Consider the following 12025-nt stretch of genomic DNA (forward strand, 5'->3'; position numbering starts at 1 on the left):
GCTCCACTGATTAACTCGAAGCAGCAGGTGTCGGGAGTAAAAGCCATCTGCAGGAGTGGCATACAGATGGCAGCGGAAAAAGGGGAGGAGATACCTGTCACCCAAATGAAATGAAAAAGAATAGCATGGCCATCAGAACTTGATTTGTATTACTCACTTCAATGATCACACTAAATCTACAGCCATATGCATGCTAGCCCACTCCAAAGGATTATTCCCACCCAAAAATCACTTGCGAATCCTAACTATAAAAATGGAGGTGAAAACACTATTACAAACGAGTGCATTCTCGCCATGGCCCCTGTCCCAAGGACATTAAACAGTAGAACGTTATATTTGCAGTCAGACCTGTGGGCGTCTCCTCGCCGCTAGCTGAAAACCGAAAGCGCCGTCCTTCGAATTCCTCATTTGCAACATCACGTCGAAAAGGCATCTGTGACCGCTTGAAATCACAAATTCATCCATGTAGTGCGGCAGTGTGTGAAAATGGCAACTGGCTTCACTCACAAATGGGACGCCCCGCCCGTCGGTGAACCGCGGTACAGTGCAGCATGAGGGTCCACCGTTAATCGAGTACTACATTCCACTGACCCTTCACAAGTTTGTTCGCGACTGCAAAGATAGTATGTGAAACAATGGGACCATAGCAGAATGAACATATGAACCAATATTTCACTGCCATTGGGATCAAATACATGATTGTAATAGCAAGATGCCATGCGTCGAATTGCAGCGTTGTGTGCGGGACGTGCTCGCCCAAAGGGGATTGCAGCTTGCACAGGTGGAATGAATCACCACAGGTGGAGGCTATACAGCCTGAAAACACATAAATTGCACACCCAACCCCCTCCCACAACCACACCCACTCCAAAATGCTACCGGCAGGACTAGCGATGTTGGCCCTGGGGGACCTGATAGCACTGCAAGTACTCCAACTTCAAGAAGAAGACGAACACCAACTACTACAACAACCGGCCGCACAGAGGAGACGCAGGAGGAGGAGGAGGGCAAGGCAGGGCCAGCAAGGCCCGCCAGCACAGCCACTACCACCACGCAGGCAGCCCGCAATCCCACGCCTCCGAGCACATCCGTTCAACCTCACGGATGAGCAGATCCACACCCTCTACCGTTTGGACCGGGACACCATAACCGCCATTGTGGACATGACACAGGCTGACCTTGTCAGCATGATAGATAGCCCAACCGCCATCCCACCCCTACTGAAGGTGGTGTCTGTACTCCACTTCCTGGCCACAGGCACCTACCAGCACACAGTCGGACAGTTGCATGGCATTTCACAGCCAGTGTTCTCACGGACACTATTGCAAGTGCTCGATGCCCTCCTGAAGCACGCAGACGACTACATCTCTCTACCACGCTCGGAGCAGGAAATTACGAACACAAAAGTGGGATTCCATGCACTTGGCGGCATACCGGGTTGCATTGGTGCCATCGACTGCACCCATGTGGAATTGGTCGTCCCACATGCCATGGAGGCCCAGTACCGCAACCGAAAACAATTTCATTCTCTTAATGTACAAATGGTGTGTGACTCCAACAGGATCATTACACATTGTTGTGCCCGATTTCCTGGATCAACCCATGATTCTATGGTCTTGAGGAACTCTACAATACCACGCTACATGGAGCGACACGCAGGGAACAGATCCTGGCTACTCGGTGAGTCTCATTTCATGCATGATAATGTGGGGTATGTGATGCGGCAATGACCTGGCAGGAAGGGGGGGGTGCGTACGTAGCAATGTCATTCGACAAACATCCTTTATTGTCCACATACAGGTGATGCCGGGTATCCACTGAAGAGATGGCTCCTTACACCACTCTGGAACCCACAGAACCAGCATGAGGAGGACTACAACCATGCCCACTCACGTACCCGTGTAGTCATAGAACAGGCATTCGGCCTACTGAAGACTCGTTTCTGCTGCCTCAGCAGGTCTGGCGGGGCACTCCTGTACCGCCATGAGAAGGTTGCAAAGATGGTCATGGCATGTGTCATGCTACACAACATGTGCGTACGTAGAAATGTGCCCATGCCCCCTGACGCAGAACTGCAAGCACCTGAAGATGGTCATGATGAGGGTGGGGATGTGGCAGCACCTCAAGGAGTCTGCGAGGCACAGGAGGGCCGTGACATTCGTCAGATTCTCATTGATTCATGCTTCTAGCACTCACGCCTGGTGGCTGATACATGGACACGGGACTTGTGGCACTGTGTGTGTCTGGAACATGCCCAATATGGACTGTACGCCTATAAAGGCCTCGTACACAAAGATCAATGTCCACACATCTCATTGGATGATCGTGCATTGTTTATAGCATATGTGAAATTATTTTACACACCCCATCGACCCACCACCCAAGTGAGCTCAACACACCCCCTCCACCCTCCTACCTCCCCCCCGAACACCAGTGTCCGAAGATGCTCATTGTCAGTGGGCAGACGCTATTGCAAGCCCCCTCTCCGGGTATCAGGGGCACCCCTGCCTGTGGAGCGCAGGTTCCTCCCAGATCTACGTTGGGGGCTGCCCTGGACGGAACTTGCAACGGATGATGTCTCTGCCTGCTCACGTCCATGCATGTCCCTAAGGGTTTGTGAGAGCTCAGTGAGCACACGGCGCACAGCGGCAAGTTCAGCACATACGTCTTTGGACGTCGCATGCAGTTCCCCCCTCAGGCTCTCGGTGCTTCTCTCCATTTGTACTCTCAGGCTCTCGGTGCTTCTCTCCATTTGTACTCTCAGGCTCTCGGTGCTTCTCTCCATTTGTGCCCTTAGTGTCTCTGTACTTCTCTCCATTTCTGCCCTAAGTGTCTCAGTTGATGTTTCTATGGCTGCCTTAGTACCCCCACATTCATCAGCATGGTCCTTGAGGAGCGTGGCCAGTTGCTGCTGTTGCACGATCACCTGGTCGAGGGACTGTTGCCTCTGCTGTGCCATGGCCATTTGCGGTGGTGTCACAGAGGGGCTGGTCACCTCATGTTGCCTTGCCACAGGGCTTGTGGGGGATGGCCAGTCGTCGTCTTGTGGGTGCCCCTGCGTGGTATCCTCATGGTGTACGGGATGAAACAAACAGGGGGATTGAGACAGGTCATGGATGGATCTTACTTCGACTTCCCCGTTTTCTGTGTCGGAGCATGCTGCCATTAATGCAGTGTCACCTATGGTGCTGCTGCCACCAGAAGCAGTGCCTTCTGTGGCATCCATTGGGGGGACCTGTGGTGGTGCTGTTGTGGGCATGCTGGCTGCTGGGGTGCCTGTTGAAGTTCCCTCCTGTGTGCTGCCACTTCATTTGTGCTGCTGCCGTGTCTTGATGCGTGCAGCTGAGGTGGAGGGTCTTTGGCCGTTGGTCTTGGCCCTCTTTGCAGGTGTGCTGGTAGGGGTGTCCTGGAGCTCGTCGTTTGAATCGGACCCTGTGGTGGAGTAAAGGAGGGCGAGCGTTATTAATGGGTCTGTGGAAATTGGAATGGCAATGTATCACATGCATTGGGGTGGTACCTGAGGGTGATTTGGGTCGGGGCCTTGGAGGTGGTTTCATTTTTGTGTGGATTGAGGATGCAGTTGTTTTGCAGCCTGCAGTTAGGGTGTGCCTGCTGCACGTGTAGAGGGTGTTTTAGGATTTTTAATTCTTTATGTATTTAATGTGAGTTTTAAAGTGCGCTATCAGGCCAATGTATGTGGACGTTCTCCTGGACATGTGTTACTGTTGCACTATGTGGACACATGGTACTTCACATGATTGGACATTGTGGATTTAGCATTGTTTTATTTGGCCCACCTACCTGATTCTTCGGATGTCTGCACTCCTTTCTCCATCCCTCCGACTCCCTCTATACTCTCCATTCCAATGGTGGAGGCACAGATTTCTTCCCAGGGGGTCAACTTGATGGGTGATTCCGATCCTCCCCCGGTAGCTGTGGCAATGTTACGGTTGGCGGATAGTATGCTCCGTACGCGTATCCGCAGGTCGTCCCATCGCTTTCTGCATTGCTGTGGGTTGCGGGGTGCGGTCCCCACCTCACTTACCCGCTGTGCCACCAGGGCCCATATGGCCTTCTTGTTCGCAAGTGCCATCCTGGTCATTTGCGTCGAGAAGACGACGGCAGCATTCTCCTGGAGGGTCTCTGTGAGCACGGTGAGTTCCTCACGGGAGAAGTGGACCTGCCGCTTGCGGTCGCACGCTTTTTTCGCTACTTTTCCCATTTTTATTGCTTTCACTAGGGTGGATGACGGGTTGGGATGTGTCTCAGGGTAGTATTTTTAATGGTTGTGTGGGAATTCTGATTTTATAGGTGTACGGCGTGCGGTTTCCCGTTCCGGGACCATGTTTTTACTTCCGTTTCCGTATATTTACGGTCACCGTACTTTCCGATTGCCGCTCATTACGGTGACCGCTATGATGGGTGGCGGAATTGCACCTAGGGCGCCGTACGACGGCGGTGAGGGGCGTTTTGGGGACATTTCCGCCATCGCGGACTTTGCACTTCCGCCATGGCGTAGTGCTCGTGCCCGATGGGTCGGAATTAGCCGCACTTTGCTCCGTTGTGCAATGGCGGAAACGCTTTTTACGCTATGGCGGTCAGGTCAGTCACTTTCCGCCAGGGTCGTAATGAGGGCCATAGTCTTTACCTTCTCAAACATCGGTTCCGGCAGACACCTTTCTTTACAAAAAGAAGAGTGAAAGCTCAGCAGGTTGTCTGTCCAATTTATTGTTGGGTTGTGTTTGCGGAGCCAACCAATTCCCAATATCACAGGGAAATGGGCGGCTCTAATGATATCGAACTTCAGGGACTCGGAATGTTGTTGGATAGATACCTGAACTTCCTCGGTGGTGTGGGTTATGGGCCCAGAGCATAAAGGAGTACCATCCACCCCTTCTACCTTCTGGTCTTCCTTCTTTGGTACTCGGAGAAGGCCCACCTTGTCAGCCCACACGGTGTCTAGAAAATTTCCGGCAGCTCCACAGTCAAGCAAGGCTTGTGTCTCTATCTGTTGTCCTCTGAACTGGAGCTGGACGGCAACTACCATCAATCGATGGTCTTCGGAGGTTTTGGCAGAGGTCACAGAAAGTGTAGCATAGGAACCAACTGACGCCCCTCGATAGTCTGTTCCACCGACTACCGAGGGCGCTCGTTTCCCGGCCTCCTCGGGGGTACGTCAGGACAGTCCCTCAAAAGGTGTCTTGCCGAACCACAATAGAGACACAGATTGCCTTCTCGCCTTCTCTTCTTTTCTTCCGCTGTCAAAGGAGCTCGGGTGGTACCAATCTGCATTGGTTCATCTCTGGAAGGTGGACGAGTAACAGGTGAGGAGGTCGACATGTGGGCTTCAAGGGAAGGTCCGGGAGGACGAGTCTTCTTCTCGTTCTTTCTTTCGGTCATGCGATAATCGATCCTGATTATCGCCTTGATGAGATCGGGGAAAGTGTCTGGGTGGGGAATTCTGGCTAGTTCGTCCTTTAAGTCCTCCCGCAAACCCCTCCGGAATATGGTATACTGTGCTTTTTCTTGCCAACCAGCCTCCGCTGCTATTCTTTTGAAAGCGGACAGATAGGAAAGCAGGTCTGAATTTCCTTGACGCACGTCAAGGAGGTCTTCGCTGGCTACAAAAGCTGTTTCTGTATGGAGGAAAGTCTGTTTGAGAAGGTCTTTGAAAGCCGAATAATCTTGTAACACTGGGTCAGATCGAGATACCAAAGGAGTGGCCCATGCTAAGGCATTACCCGTCATATGGGTTATCATGAACCCTACCTTGGTATGGTCTGTGGAAAAGGTGCCTCTTCGGAAGGCAAAGTGAATATCACAAGCATCAAGGAATTCCTTTACTTTCCTCTCGGTGCCATCAAATTTGCCTGATACCAAGGGTAGCGGGGGAAGATCGGCAGTAAGCGGTTCTCGAGCAGCAACCCTTAGTTGAAGGGCGGCATTGTCTGCCTTTAAAGTCTGAACCTCCTGACTCAAACCTTGTACTGCTGCGACGAGTTCCTGGAGTTGTTGTGGGGTTGCCATCTCAATACTTAGGCGTTGCAAACTATCACAATGGGCTGGCGGACTAACCAATTTATCAGATTGTTCGGTAAAGTCTTCCTCATCCGTTGGACACAATTCGGACTCCCGTTCCCTTTCCTCCTCACCTGAGCTTGAATTTAACTTCTTTCTTCTGGCGTGGAGAGCGGGAAGTCTCTTCTTCTGTAGAAGGTAAGGTCGGCCTCGAAAGGAAGCCACCGCGGCTCCGAACACAGGAGGCACGGTGACCCCCCTCCGCGACGGACTAACAACGGAGTGAGGGGAAAAGCCAGAATGGCATAAAAACCCCTCCGGAGTACTTGAGCAGGCAGGAAACCGATAACAGGAATACTCGGGAAAGCACAATCCAACGAATATGCAAGGTGAGTGAGAGAGCACAAGAGGGACGAGCTGAAAATTAGAAAGGAGCCGAGAAAGAGACAGCCAGGGAAAGGAGCGAAATCGGTTAAACCAACCGGGAAGAGAAACACTGGGAAGGCTGGAAGGAGAAAGAGCGCAAGGGAAAGAGCGCAAGAGCCAGGGAGCCCCAAAACAGCATGGGCAGAGCACCGCCAAGGAGAAAACAATAGGGGAGCGAGAGCAACAGAGGGAAATCCGAAGTTGCAACGCGCCGAACTGCCTAGCGTGTGGAAGTAAATACACGTAGGCAGCGGCCATGTTGAAAAAGACTAGACCGCTAATACTGTCAGGGGGAAAACGTGGCGGCACAAATCAATGGCGGCCCCGTTTCCACCTCTCCCACAGCCGCCAGCGCCCAGCGGTCGTGACACAGGCAGCCAATCAGGCTCACAGTGCATTCAGGCCATTCACTTCCACCCAGATACCCATAACAAGGAATGTGGATTGGGGCAAGCACCAAGCCTTTCAGCACACCACACTGCATTCATGTCAGTTTCAGGCAGGGCTGTCTCATTCTTTCTGTCACACACGCAGATACCAGACACCCATACCATGAAATGCATATTGGTTACACACTCCATTCACCCAGGTCCCACCTCAAGGGTGTACCCACAACATACAGTCACTGGGAAGGCTCCAACCAGTCTGGCCTGGACTTCGCCACAATACCATATATGGTTCATCCACCCAACAACCATCAGGGGAAGGGAAACAGTCAGGGCTTCCCAGAACTTTGGGAAAACAAGGTAAAAGGTAATAGAAACCAAAAGACCACAGGGGCCATCTTGCCTCCTTTCAGGAATCCACTGATTCCTATGGCAGGGCCTGGGTATCCCAAAGATGTGGATACTCAGAGCACCTGTCAAACTCAGTGTGGAGCTGCCCTAGCCCATACCCTGCTCTGTGGGTCACACACAGATGCCCAAAAACATACACTAGCGGTACAGGGTTGTACCTCCACCCATGGGTTCCATAGGGTATTGTAAGGGTCTCTGTTCACTGCAAACAAAAAGAGGAAGAGCTGCACTGCCAGGAGTCCCACATGGACTCCTGTGCAGAAAACAACACAGAACACACATGATAAGGGAGTACAGGACAAGGGCATGGATGCCCTGTGCCTCCAATGCATTTCCAGCATCACAACAATGGCCTCCTGTGAGGACAGGGGAATCGCGAAAGATGGCATCAAACAAGTCAAACAGTAAGATTATTTTCAAGATGGCAGGGTACCAATGATTCATATTCTGGGGTGTATAGGTAGGGGCAGTATAGAAAAGTGCCTGATGTTATAACATGTTTTTCAGCTAAATACATCCTCTTGGGGGACTGATTCAAACTGCCTGGCAAAACTGACAATATCAGCAGCCGGGAAGATCATGCCCTTTTTAGATGACTATGAGTCACTCTGTATATGTTCAAGCAACTAAAATAAATATAGCTGGTGATGGCCTCACACACTGTCAACTTCTTCACGAACATCAGTGATAGAATCTTCAAAAGGGACACAGTATCCACTGATTTATGGAGAACATCACAGACTTTAACATATTTTATGAAAGCTGTTGTTGGTTGATGCATAATACCTCAAATTTTAAAGGAACTTCTATATCATAGTATTGGCACAGATAGCACAGGGCCTAAGTTACCTATGCTTAAAAACCTGTATATGTATGTCATTCCGCCATTTTGTTTCAGTGGAGTGTGCCTTTAGAGCAAGGGTTTCCCACACGGAGCCTCATATCTGACCAAGTCTTCAAACTGGGCAAAAGATCATGGATTCTCACTTCATACATTCTCCAAATTGGCTCCTTTCATATGCAAAGCTTTAAAAAAGCGCTGTATGCAACATGGACGCTCTTCCATTGAGCAAAAGCTACTTTTGATGTCATTTGTCTGGCCCACCCTATCTGCAATTTCAGGTAGGGGAAAGGCCATTGGTGGTGAAGTACTTTTTCCCCAACTCAAAGAACGTATCACTGCTTATAAACAATATACTTGTTTTTTCATTAGAATGGAATTTCCTAAAACTGATGGCTTCACTACCGTTTACACCAGGTTTGCTCTTCTGATGATAGAGATTGGCAAACGGCGCAACCTTCACTGGAACCGTGACTTCCACCACTTGCTTTTCAAACATCAGCTCCTGGACTTTCAGCAGCATCACTGCGAAGTGTTATCCCAACATTTCATGATCTCTTATTCGCATTTCAGTGACACTCGGGCACATAAAACAGCATGCCCTTTAGCCAGTATCCTGAGACAGCCCCAATCGGATTACACATTCCATGATTGCCATGATTGTAATAACCAAACTACTCTGTCTCTGGAGTCTATGGTTCCTCCGCCAAATATGTGTCTCCTGAAGTCACACAACGTCAAACCACCTGTTGTGTGTGTATTTCTATAACCTATGCCTCTGTTGTGTCCTGCTAAGCCCATAAAGAGCACACTATATAATGTTCTGCTTTTTCATGATCTCTATGTGACTTTTCAATTCCAGCAACTAACAGAGGATGCTGCGAGGAGACATATAAAAATATTGTATGACGATCTCATGTGTTATCCTTGCCCACTATACCCAACCTCGCTCCCCAAACCCTCCTATTTTCCTTTGACAGACCACCTGTTTGAGGGAGGTCACATAAGGTTGGAGACCCCCAACGCCCTCCATAATCTCCATAACCACCCCGTGCCAATGTGAATCCGTGCAACATAACAATGATTCTAAGCTGTGAGCAGTGCCCACGTCTAAATTGCAACTGCAAGCATACAAACATGTGACACATACATTTGAATAGAACCATTAATAGCTGTTAGTTTATCCTAAACACATGCTCTCCTGATGTGATTTATCTTCCTTCTAAGTTTTCCTTACCTTTCACTAACATTCTGTTCTGCAGCGCCTTCTTTCTTCCTTTCTTTGTTTGTTTCTTTTTCTTTTTTCTTTCCTGCTCCTTTTTTCCTACGTCATTTCTCCCTTCTTTATTTCCTGCTTTCTTTTCATCTTTGAAATGATAACAGAAGCTTAAAGACTGCCACTATTGTTCTTGTTGTTAGGCTGTGTGCAATAATCTAGCAGCTGATGCATAAGGACATCTGACAAATCCAAGTGAAATATTTGACAAACTTGTTTCCAAAATGGACAGTAACCTTGCCCCTCGGTCCAGAATATTATGATCAGAGAAATAGCTAATCAGTCTCCTATGATTGAGAGCAACATGTGTGCACTACTTAAACCCTCAATGGCTTACACTGTAACACGATCCTTGCCAGTAAGTATTGTGCCTCTTTTTAACCAGCTTCAGTGGATAGACTATTTTTTGTGATAGTGAACGTTTCCCGCTAAACCAACAAATATAACTAGCCGTAAGATCAGAGACACTTTCTACAAAAATGGCGATATGAAACATCGTGATAGTATAACAGTGACCCTTCACATAACATGTATCACAAACGTATTACATGTTACGCTTCAGGGGAAGGAAGAAAGGGGGAGAGAAATAATGTATGGGAAATCATTTCCTTACAGTTTGTAATGTAACACTGTGTTACAGGCTCCCTTCAGAGGGAATCATCCAGCCATTTCATTACTCAAGTTTGGAAGAGGGCGAACACTTTGCTACTAGTCGTGGGAAGGGTGGTTATGGGATTGCTCTGATCATTATATTTATAGACGGTAGGAAGGACAGCAAGAAGGGAATACGGGGAATGAAGAAAGGAGAGGCAGTGAGTGAAAGAGAGAAAGAAGAAAACATAGGAGAGGAGGGGGTGATAGAAAGATAGAAAGTAAAAAATAAAAATAAGGAAGGAATGAGTAAGGAAAAGAAGGAAAGAGACAAGGGAAGGGAAAGAGAGATGTAAAGAAGGGTAGCCAGATTGAAAACTAAAGGCAAAAGGGAAGAAAAAAGAATGAAATTGAGTAAATAAAGAGTACATGACCAAATTATGAAAAAAAAAACTAGAAGGAGGGAAAGAGGACAGATAGAATGAGCCGGAGAAGGAAAGAAGAAAACAAAAACAGGGTGTGATAAAATAACTTGAAGAAAAGAAACAATAAAAGAATGATGAAATCAAGGAATGACAGAGAGAAGGAATTATGGAATGGAGGAAAGAAACAAGGAAAGCAGAAGGAAAGAAGAACAAAGGAAATAAGCAATGAACGATAGACAGAACGACAGAAGAATGGATGGTAGGAAGGAAGGAAGAAACGTGGAAGAAAGAATGAAATGTAGGTGGACGAAACAAACGATCGGAAATAGATCAAACAAAGTTTGGAAGGGGAGTAGAATTACAGACAAGAGAAGCACAAGAAAGAACAAAATCAAAAGGGGGCCCCGGGGGAGAACGCGGAGCATTTCTCCCCGGGGTTATTTTGATGCTGCACAGGCCTGCGAGGTGGCCTGCGCGTAGACCACCACTCCCGGGGGTATTTAAGGGAAGGTTCGGGAAGCAGGCGACGTTTGGGGGACTTTAGATTGAGAAGTTATGTGTTGGGATTGGTTTCTTATGACTGTGGAAAGTGTCATATTTACTTAGGTTAACATAGTACAATGTAATAACATTATGATGTAACCTGATTCCATTCTGGAGTTTAAGCATGTGTTTGTTCTAATCAGAATGTTTGCAATGTTTTCTTTTGGGACCAGAGGGCAGTTGGAGCCGGCCTCTTCAGGAGGGCGCCTGCTGTGTCTTGCGGTCTGTTTACTTTATTAATAAATATACAACCAAAAGTTGCGTCCGCTTCCTAACTCAACATTGGCGACGAGACCAAGGTACCCGAAGACCCGCGCGTGTTTGGATCGCTCTCGTTGTTCCCGTTGTGCTAGCCCTAGCCTTCCGACGCTTCCCTCCCCGACACAGCAGGCGAGAGGCAGGCGGAGGGAGCGGCTTATCTGAGAAGGTCGGAGTGAGTACTGTGCCCGCGTTTCCTTGACTGTATTTAGGGTGGTTTTTGAGGGATATTACAACGCCACCGTTACTAGGTTCGCGGCTTCTTTGTTCACGGAGGCTCGCGCTGATGCTACGCGCACCTCGCCAGAGCAACAAAGAAGGTTCGCTACTATCGCGTACTCTTCAACACGCCCACCGCTCAGCGTATCAACTCGCCAGCCCTCTATTGTTGCGTCACGCCTGACAGAGTGCTGTCATTGGCTGAGACTCGGCACATTGTGTAATCCGGATCTGCCTTGTGACATTCTGCACTGCTAACCAAGGGAATACAAGCAGTTTAAAGGCAATTCAAAGGGATTATGAAAAGTGAAAGAAAAAAAACATTTTTCGTGTTCACACTGGTCATTCCACCTCTTCTTATTTCAATTGTTCGTGGCACCACAGTCAACCACACACATCCCAGCTGCCGGATTTTATTTGGGAATAGAGTGTTTCTGTCTCCTGAACAAAACATGACCTCTATTCCACCTCCTCTTCCTTTTGTCAGCGAACCAGGCCGTCCTGTCATTCCATGGGATCGGTGGAAAGATATATTTGAGAACTACTTGGTGGCCATGGGTGGGGATAGATTTCCTGCGGCAAGGAAGAAAGCTCTCCTTCTTCATAATCTAGGCACCGAAGGGCGCAGGAT

The sequence above is a fragment of the Ambystoma mexicanum genome, chromosome 4q (genome assembly GCF_040938575.1).
Source record: "Ambystoma mexicanum isolate Mex_15411 chromosome 4q, UKY_AmexF1_1, whole genome shotgun sequence".
Classification (NCBI taxonomy): domain Eukaryota; kingdom Metazoa; phylum Chordata; class Amphibia; order Caudata; family Ambystomatidae; genus Ambystoma; species Ambystoma mexicanum.